Source organism: Peromyscus maniculatus, chromosome 4 (assembly GCF_049852395.1).
Source record: "Peromyscus maniculatus bairdii isolate BWxNUB_F1_BW_parent chromosome 4, HU_Pman_BW_mat_3.1, whole genome shotgun sequence".
Lineage (NCBI taxonomy): Eukaryota > Metazoa > Chordata > Mammalia > Rodentia > Cricetidae > Peromyscus > Peromyscus maniculatus.
In genome coordinates, this window is record NC_134855.1 from 4,870,893 (window position 1) to 4,880,754 (window position 9,862).

Sequence of the window (9,862 nt, forward strand, 5' to 3'; positions counted from 1 at the left end):
TAATAAACTTGGGAGCTGATGTTAGAGGAGCAGATTGTTATCCTGCAACATCAGTGTGCTAGCACTGGGCAGAGTGGATTTGTTCATTTGTAACCCACCAGAGCTTGTGCGGGTCTGCTTCTCTGATGTCCCTACTTTCACTGGGGAGGAACCGCTCTGGTGGGAACTAGTACTCATCTAGTACTACTGAAGCACTAGTACTGTGCATCAGTACTCCAGCACAGCAGTGGGCTGTTTTCTCAAGTAATAGTGTTGGATGCAATAACTCATGGAGAGTTTGTCGGTGATGGTCATTTTGTACTAGTAAAAGGTTGTACAAAGTTCTTTTAGAGGCACGTTTTTGGTGTGTGCAGTGGATCAAACCCAGGACTTTGCACATCAGGACAAGCATCCAGCTGTGGAAAAGATAATTTTTCGAAATCAGGTGTTTGGTTTCATTCATTCATTACCTCACCTTCTCTACTCAATAAGCTTGGGAACTTTTTTTTTTTTACCTGCACATCTGTTTTAAATGTGGCCTTAAAAGAAATAGATGGTTGAAGTTCCTTCACCATAAACGGAAAAACAAAAACCCCAGGTAATTCCCATTCCTACTTATGTGGGAATAGAGACTAAGGATTCATGTGGCAGTTTGAGAGGGTACTTTACCTTCATTTGGATCAGGCCCAGAAAACTGTTCCCAAACCATGTCAACAATTGCTATTAGTCCATGCCTTTAAGCATTTTGTAAAGCACTCCTTGGAATACAAAAGACAAGTTTTGTGTTGTGTGGGGCATTTACCCACCAACTCCACAGCTCCCCAGAGTTTTCTTGAGTTCGAGCAGCAGGAAATATTAGAAGTATTTAGATTGTGGAGATGAACAGATAGAAAATAAAGGATAGCCTCGAGAGGGCCTGGAACCTATTCCAACAGGCCCCGACTGTCTCTGCCCCCGGGTATTTATAGAGATGCCAAGGGGTGGAGCAAAAGACCTCCTCCCCCAGCACAGCCCAGTGCAGACCATCTCAGACACCTGCACTCAGGCCCATGGTCCTAATCATCCTCTCCATGCGGACCTGCTGGGTAAAGCAACGAGGAACTTGAAAACGGGGCTCCCACAGGTCCCCCTTTCTTAATATATAAAAAAATATTAATAGCATACATCTGCATAGCTGTTATACCTCAAAGATGGCATTTCTCTTTTGGATTAGGTCCAAGGTGACTACAGCAGTCTTTGGCTGCATCCAGCCCTTTCTAAACCAAAAACTGTTAATGTAATTGCAAACTTAAAGAATCCCTTATTTTGCCGGGCGGTGGTGGCACACGCCTTTAATCCCAGCACTCGGGAGGCAGAGCCAGGCGGATCTCTGTGAGTTCGAGGCCAGCCTGGGCTACCAAGTGAGTTCCAGGACAGGCGCAAAGCTACACAGAGAAACCCTGTCTCGAAAAACAAAAACAAAAAAAAACAAAACAACAAAAAAAAAACAAACAAACAAAAAAAAAAGAATCCCTTATTTCATCATTACCAGTAACAAGTTAACATAAATATTGCTATCCATAGTTACACTTCTCTCAATATTACATCTTTAACTTCTAATAAAATCATTTGAATTTTCTTGCTAACAGAACATAGGAAAAACTTGTGATGTATTCTCAAACTTAAGTATTTCCTTAACTCCACAAAACCAGGGTGCATTAATATCAATAAGTTAAACATAATTTCTGCAAACATACATTCAACCTTAATTCACTCATAACTCCTTTTCTTTATAATTTTTTAAAACAAAATCTTGAACCTAGTTAGAAAAAACCCAAACTTATACAATTCCTACAAACCCATATTGAAAAGCAATATTCTCAATCTAACCATTAATTAACACTTCAAAAACTTTTAGCAAAACATCCAAAAGCAGTTTCTTAATAAAACTCTTTACACTTTAAAAGTAGTCTCTTAGTGTACCCCATTTGCATTTCTTACTAACAAAACATGAAATTAATCCATTCAACAATTTTTTAAATTAGACTAAGGAATATTAACTCTCCCTTTTCTTTATAATTTTTTAAAAAAGATTTATTTATTTAATGTATACAGTGTTCTGTCTGCACACACCCCTTCAGGCCAGAAGAGGGCACCAGATCTCACTACAGATGGTTGTGAGCCACCATGTGGTTGCTGGGAATTGAACTCAGGACCTTTGGAAGAACAAGCAGTGCTCTTAACCTCTGAGCCATCTCTCCAGCCCCCTTCTTTATAATTTTTTAAGCAAAATCTCAAGCCTAGTTAGAAAACCCACACTTTTCTGTTTAAACAGTTCCATTTGTGACAAAACCAGTTCCATAAGTAATTCCATTTTCGCATATACAGTTCCATTAAAAAAAATTCATGATTCACCAGTTAATAAAGCATATATGCATACACAAAATTGCACCTTGACTCTAGGTAGAACAATAAATTTCTTCATTTAAGCAGTTCCATTTTTAACAAATAATTCCAGAAAACAGTTCCCAGGTCATTACCATAAGTAAATTCAAAATTACCCCATTGCAATGAAATCTATTGTTCATTTCATTTCTTAAGTCCCAAAATTCAAATACATTCTGGTACTAGCCTTCCAAATATGAAGAAATCCATAACCAAAATCTTTTTGTAGTTTTATCTCATTATTTTAAGTTCAAAAAGTTAAAAAAAATAAATTTCACTTCCAAATATGAAGAGACATTTTACAACCAAAACTTTTTGCAGTTAACAATTTAGTTCAAACAAGCATCTCTGCAACTTATTCTCAAGCCAGAGGCCTTTTTAGTTACAGTAATATTTTAAACTGCACTGTTTTTGCTGTTAGCTCAGGTTTTTGTGTTGCGTTGATTTTCCATGGATCTCAGCTGCAGATGCCTTGTGCTGGTTCTGGCATTCGCCATTCTTAGCTTCTTAGTGGCTTCTGGGGCTTTTGCAACCATTCAGACTGCCTACTTTGCAGTCTATTAGGACACTACCTTCTGTGTCTCAGGTTCTTTTACCATGTACATTACGTATAGACTCACACTTAACATTTACACCTTTTTTTTTTTTTTTTACAAACTCACATATAACATTTTGCCTTGCAAAGCATTTAGATTCACATTCAACACTTACGCCTTTTTCACAAACTCACGTTTATACTTCTTTTTTTTTTGTTTTTTGTTTTTTTTGTTTTTTTTGTTTTTTTTGTTTTTCGAGACAGGGTTTCTCTGCGTAGCTTTGCGCCTTTCCTGGAACTCACTTGGTAGCCCAGGCTGGCCTCGAACTCACAGAGATCCGCCTGGCTCTGCCTCCCGAGTGCTGGGATTAAAGGCGTGCGCCACCACCGCCCGGCTTCACGTTTATACTTCTTAAGGAAACTATAGAACTACTTTAGCAAATATATTTCTTCTTATTTTAATCTTTTACAACTAGCATCTTTACTTATTTACTTCTTATATTTTTATTTAAACTTACAAATTCTTATTTAAACTTAAACTTACATTTACAACTAGCATCTTTACTTCTGACATGTCTTTTTTCTCTTTCTCTTTCTTTCTTTCTTTCTTTCTTTCTTTCTTTCTTTCTTTCTTTCTTTCTTTCTTTCTTTCTTTCTTTCTTTCTTTTTCTTTCTTCCTTCCTTCCTTCCTTCCTTCCTTCCTTCCTTCCTTCCTTCCTTCCTTCCTTCCTTCCTTCCTTCCTTCCTTCCTTCCTTCCTTCCTTCCTTCCTTCTTTCTTTCTTTCTTTGGCAGGGTTTTGCTGTGTAGCTTTATGCCTTTCCTGGAGCTCACTCTGTAGCCTAGGCTGGCCTCGAACTCACAGAGATCCGCCTGGCTCTGCCTCCCAAGTGCTGGGATTAAAGGCATGTGTCACCACCGCCCGGCTAATTCTGACATGTCTTAAGACTACCTTAGATTCTTCTTGCAAGCTTATATTCTTAAAGGAACTCTATAGATCTATTTTACAAACTTATATAGGGCTATCATTAGCATATATTTAGCTTAGCAAACACCTAAAGATTTCTTAATACAGAGATCTAATAAGACAGAACAATTTCTACAAACTCACATATCTTATTTTCATCTTTTTCTACTTCTTACTCTTAATTATCACTATCTCTATTAGAGATTCTCTTAACTAGACAGGAAGTACGTACATCATTTCTAAAGTTTAGAGTTTATAGTCAGCTTTGCTATACAACACTGGCATTTAGTGAGTGTTGTCATTATAGAGTTGTGATACTTGTTGCTGGGGACTGTAACAATCTCGGGACAAAGCCACACCCCAGAGTTGCCAAGTTCTCTCAGCTGTTTTGGAACCGGCAGAGATGCACTGTCAGCGGTAAATGGTTTTTAACTAGCTCTCCTAATTGCCTCAATTCGGACAAATGTTTCTATTATAGCAGTAATATGGTTTGTTCTACCGAAAAACTTCACTTAATGCTGAGGGTGAAATTACCGTATTTAGTTGCTGTAAAGCTCGTCACAACGTACTGCACAGCTATTAGGTGATATAAAGTATTTTTCTAAAGGAGCTAGTAAAGCCAAAAGCAGCACAGCTCCGAACTCCATTTCCTCACTGTTTGCATTAACCAGTGACAAAACCTCAGAAATACTAATCGAGCCACTTTCATTCTGATTCCTTTATAGGAATGTCATTGGAGCTGACCTTCCTTAGTTCCATGCTCCTTACCAAATGCTCTGGTAACCACCAAGCTTCATTCTCCTCTTGTGAAAAAACACAAACATGTCCTCAACCCCATATTAACACAGGATCGGGACCCTTCCATAATCCCGAGCAGAGATCTTTCCATTTCACTTGAGCAAAAGTCGCTTGGGTGCCACTGTGCCAAAATCTATCTACAGCAGACTGCTCACGGACATCCATATTCAAAAAGTTCAGAACAAAGAGAGCATGATTTAATGCATTATGTGGTGATTGAGGGTAAATTTCTTCCTTTTTTATTTTTATTTTTTGAAGCTGTATTTTAAGATTGCTGTGAGCCCTTTCCACAATACCTTGTCCCTGAGGATTATAAGGAATACCTGTTTTATGTATGATTTCCCATTGGGTACAAAATTGTTGAAATGCCTTACCACTATATCCAGAACCATTATCAGTTTTAATAATTTTTGGTATACCCATATACAAAAAACACCTCAAGCAGCGCATAATTACATGTTTTGTAGCCTCCCCAGGTTGTGCACTAGCCATTAAAAATCCTGAATAAATGTCAATGGTCACATGTACATATTTTAATTTGCCAAATTCTGCAATATACGTAACGTCCATTTGCCATGGGTGATTAGGAAGAAGACATCGAGGGTTTACCCCTAAGTGAGGGACTGGAAAATATTTTGGACATACCCCACATCGTTTAACTATGATGAGCTGCTTCTTTGGCAAGACTGAATTGCTTTCTTAAGCTTTTACTATTTTGATTATGAAGACCAAGTGACTGCTGAACCATTTCCACTTGGGATAATGCTACTATCTTTGTTAACTTATCAGCCAGTGCATTACTCCTCAGCTAAAGGACCAGGAAGATTGGAGTGAGCTCTAATATGGCCCACAAAGCATGGCAGCTTTCTTTTGTGAATAGCGTCTTGAATTTCTTGAAACATACTGACTTGATTGTTGTTAGTTCCACTATTTCCAAAACTGTTACTATTCAAAGGAGTCGAGAACATAGATGTTCTTTCATGAAACATAACCTTCATTAGCTTACTTTGAGAAAAAGCATTTTCAGGATTTAGTATTTTCACTTCATTAGTTTAACTCCTGATATTATCATTATTAGCAGCTGTAATATTTAGCATTGATTTCTTATAAGGAACTTTCAGGTGAAGCAACTTTTTTTTTTTAAGATGGCTAGATTTTCTGAAGTTTGTTCCCATCTATAAAGCAGTCATTTCTTTTTGAATGCCTGTTTCTTTGTATCCTTATTAGATTTGCAAAGGAATCACTCATTGCAGACTGTTTGTTCAAGAGGTAAAAAATTTTTAATTTTACATAAGTTTCTTCATATCTAAGACAACGTTCAGTGTATAAACTGCTTTCCACGTTTTAAGGATTTTAAAGTGTCTTGTTTGCTCTTATAGGTAGCTTTTTGTCTGATCTGATTAAGCTTTCTAGCATTGCTTTGAGAAGAAACTTCACTCTGAGCTGAAAAGTTTTTTGGGCAGTATCGCCATCTTTAGCTGAAATACTACATTTCCCAGAATGCATTTCCCTCCATCAGCTCACTGTCACAAGCTAGCTTTCGGACTTCATTTCCCATAGTTCTTTTCGGGTCTAGGACTCAACTTCTGGTACTTTTAACGGACTTGCTTATGAAGTTTTTGCTTTTGCAACAAGAGATTTGAACCAAGCGTTTTAGTTTTTTAACTAAGGGACATTGGGAGATTTCTATTCTCTCCTCAGCTGACTTTAACAGGTGTTTCTCCTTCATCAGACACGGGCAGGATCAGAACCGCACCTGCCTCGTTAGTGCACATTGAGGCTGGCATTTCTGATAGCAACTTTCCTAGGGGCTTGCGTTTGCCTTAGCCAGTCAGTGAAAAACAAAAACATTTATTTACAATAGAGCTTTTCCATGGCTCCTTCAGAGAGATTTTCTCCCACTGATCTTTATCTCATTTTGCTTGCCCGCTCCCCCTCCCCCCAGATGCAGAGCTTCAGGTATCTATCTATGGCTCTGTACCTCTGCTAGCTGCCTTTGGAGGTAGGGGCTTTTATCCCCCAAAATATGCCTTAAACTCTAGCAGCTTTGTCAGGTCATGCATTTTCTGGGGAGGAATCTGTCCCTTTTCTGTTTCTTCTGAGTCAGTTCCCTGTTTGGTCTCAGTTTATCCCCTCTGCCCCAGAAACAGTTTCCAACACTACACTGGCGGCTTTCCCTGCTACTGAAGGTAGGGGCTTTTTGTCTGTTTCTGTTTTCGGGGTCTGTGAGGTCTGTGTTCATAAATCAAGCTTCTGCTTTTCTAACAGGGGAGGTTTTTGCCATCTCTAAACTCCCATTAGGACAGGTGTTTTGCCTCCTCCAGTCCCCCAGTGGGTTGTGCTTGTCTGGGTGCTCAAGGACAGAGCTTATGCCAGAGGCAATCACCCCTTAGGGCTACACTCCCTCATCTCACCGGGAGTCAGTTGAAACAAAACTTTTCTCAAAAAGATGCTTTCTCTGATAGAAAAGAAAGCTTTTCTCCTGGATAGTTCTGTTCTGCCCTGGCTGGGCTCTTTACGCAGACAGCGTTCTGACTAGGCAGACCAACTGCAGACACAGTTTGGCTTTATTGCTTTCCCAGAAAGGTCCTTTCTCTGATAGGAAAGCTTTTCTCAGATTTCTTTTTGCAGCCGTGGACCTATCAACCTGGGACTTTTAGGAAAGTGGACAACTGTGCCGTTCCCACCGGCTTTAGCTTTGATTGTTCATTAGCAATCTTCCCCTGGGTTCTGCACCTTCCTGCCTCAGCTCTGTGCTCCAGGAAGTTTATAACTGCAGGAACCCTAGTATCCCTGAAATGCACTCCAACTCGGAGATGCTGGCCAGTCACCTCTGGGTTTTTGGTCAGAAGCCAGGATACAATGCTAACCGAGTTTGCATTGCTTCAGGGGATCTTTGATTTAGGACGATTAAAAGCACCTTTTCATTCTGAAATGCTCAAACAAAACCCTTGATGCCTCAGCTCAGCTGTAACTGAAAAGCTTGGCTTTTTTGCTTTTCCCAGTAAAGTTTCCAGCCCTTTTGGGCTCTCTATCTCTTTACCCTTACTCTCCCCAAGCGTTTCCCTCAGGGTACTCTGACCCACTGTCTTTTACTAGCTTGAAGAGACAGAGCTTAGAAGAGGTTTTTAGGAACTCCATCCCTGTCTCCTGTATTGCAGGGAGGATTTTTAAAGCTTGAAAGACAGAACTTAGGTTTTGCTGTCTTAAGAGGTTTGTTGTTTTCCCTTAGAGCAAATCACAGGTGATTCCCATTCTAATTTTTGTCCTTCTGAGAAAGTTAAAGGCTTTAGTTTTTAAGTTTAAGAGAGCTTTTAGTTTGAGAAAGATTAAGGTTTTTTAGAGAGATTCTTCCCCAAAATTTTCCAAGAAAAGCTTTTAGTTTAAGAGAAAGATTTTTTCCCAAGAGAGAAAGACAAACTTTCCCCAAAACTTCTGAACTTGAAATTTTTTGGCTTCTTACACCCACATTTTTGCCTCAGGGAGAAATCACTTTCTCCTGCCGCTTGGATTTAGCATTCCAGCTGTCCCCAGGTCAAAAGCTTCCATAGGAAACTTTTTCTTCCCCATAAGCTCAAAGAAGAGCTTTTTTACTACCCGTAAAGCTCAAATAAAGATTTTTTCCCCCAGTTTGCGTTCATAGCCCCCAAAGTTAGAAAACTGAGTTTTGCTGTCTAGTTGCTTTTAGTTAGCTTAATTTTTTCCTACATGATTTTACACTTGTAAGTTTTTCCTACACTATATTACTACCCTATACTTTATACTTATTTTTCACAGATAGAAATTGAAAAGGGGATAGAAGATAGAAAATTTTGACAGAATTTTGCACTGCAGCATCGGACATCCTTCCAGTCTGTTTTTCCTTTTCTCTCGAGGATAAAACCCCTGCCCCTTAATTACATATATATATATGTATGTATATATATATATGGTGTATATATATATACACCATAACACTGGGCATGCCTCTTTCCACTGGCAGGGTTGACTCAGCACTTTTGCCAAAAAACTCTGTAATAAAACTATTATTTTCCTTTATCTTTAGTCCTTATTTGTCTTTAGTCCCTGTTCATTTATCTTTAGGCCCCCTCTTTTTTCTTCTTTTTTTAGTCCCTGTTCATGGCGCCATTCTGCAGGGCATTTACCCACCAACCCCACAGCTCCCCAGAGTTTTCTTGAGTGTGAGCAGCAGGAAATATTAGATAGAAGGATTTAGATTGTGGAGATGAACAGATAGAAAATAAAGGATAGCCTCAAGAGGGCCCAGAAACCTATTCCAACGGGCCCCAACTGTCTCTGCCCCCGGGTATTTATAGAGACACCAAGGGGTGGAGCAAAAGACCTCCTCCCCCAGCACAGCCCAGTGCAGACCATCTCAGACACCTGCACTCAGGACCGTGGTCCTGATCATCCTCTCCATGCGGACCTGCTGGGTAAAGCCACGAGGAACCTGAAAATGGGCTCCCACAGTGTTGGAAATGCATGCCTTCTAGAACATACTGTGCAGCAAGCGGTGTGACTTCCATTATCTCTGTGGTAATTATATCTACCCTGTATCTTAGAGGTGAGAATACACACAGCCTCCGGTTGGCGGTGCTCTGCTGACACAGTGCAGTGCTGACTGTGGCTCACAGGCTGTCTAGTCACCAACATCTTAGGACGCCTGGAGCCACACAGCTGTGACAGCTGCTCATTTCTAAAGCCGTTCCAGTGCTTAAAGGTGGACTAATACATATTCTTTTTTTGTTTTTTGTTTGTTTGTTTTTGTTTTTTGAGACAGGGTTTTTCTGTGTAGTCTTGGCTGTCCTCAAACTCACTCTGTAGACCAGGCTGGCCTGGAACTCACAGAGATCCACCTGCCTCTGCCTCCCGAGTGCTGGGATTGAAGGTGTGTGCCACCTCCGCCAGCTGACGAATATATACATTCATTATCAGAGCTTAGTCTCCAGAATACGGTCTTGACGTTTTCCACTGGAGAATTACTATTTTAATAGGCTAAAGAAAAGCAGCCTGAGTGCAATGGTTTCCTGATAGAGACTTCTGAAGAAGGGAGCACTCATTGCTAAGACCAGCTAAAAATTGGGGAGAGATGGCTGGAAGATTATCATTGTCTTGGAACTAAGGAATAACCTGATGGCTTACCAAAGAATGCTATGAAATG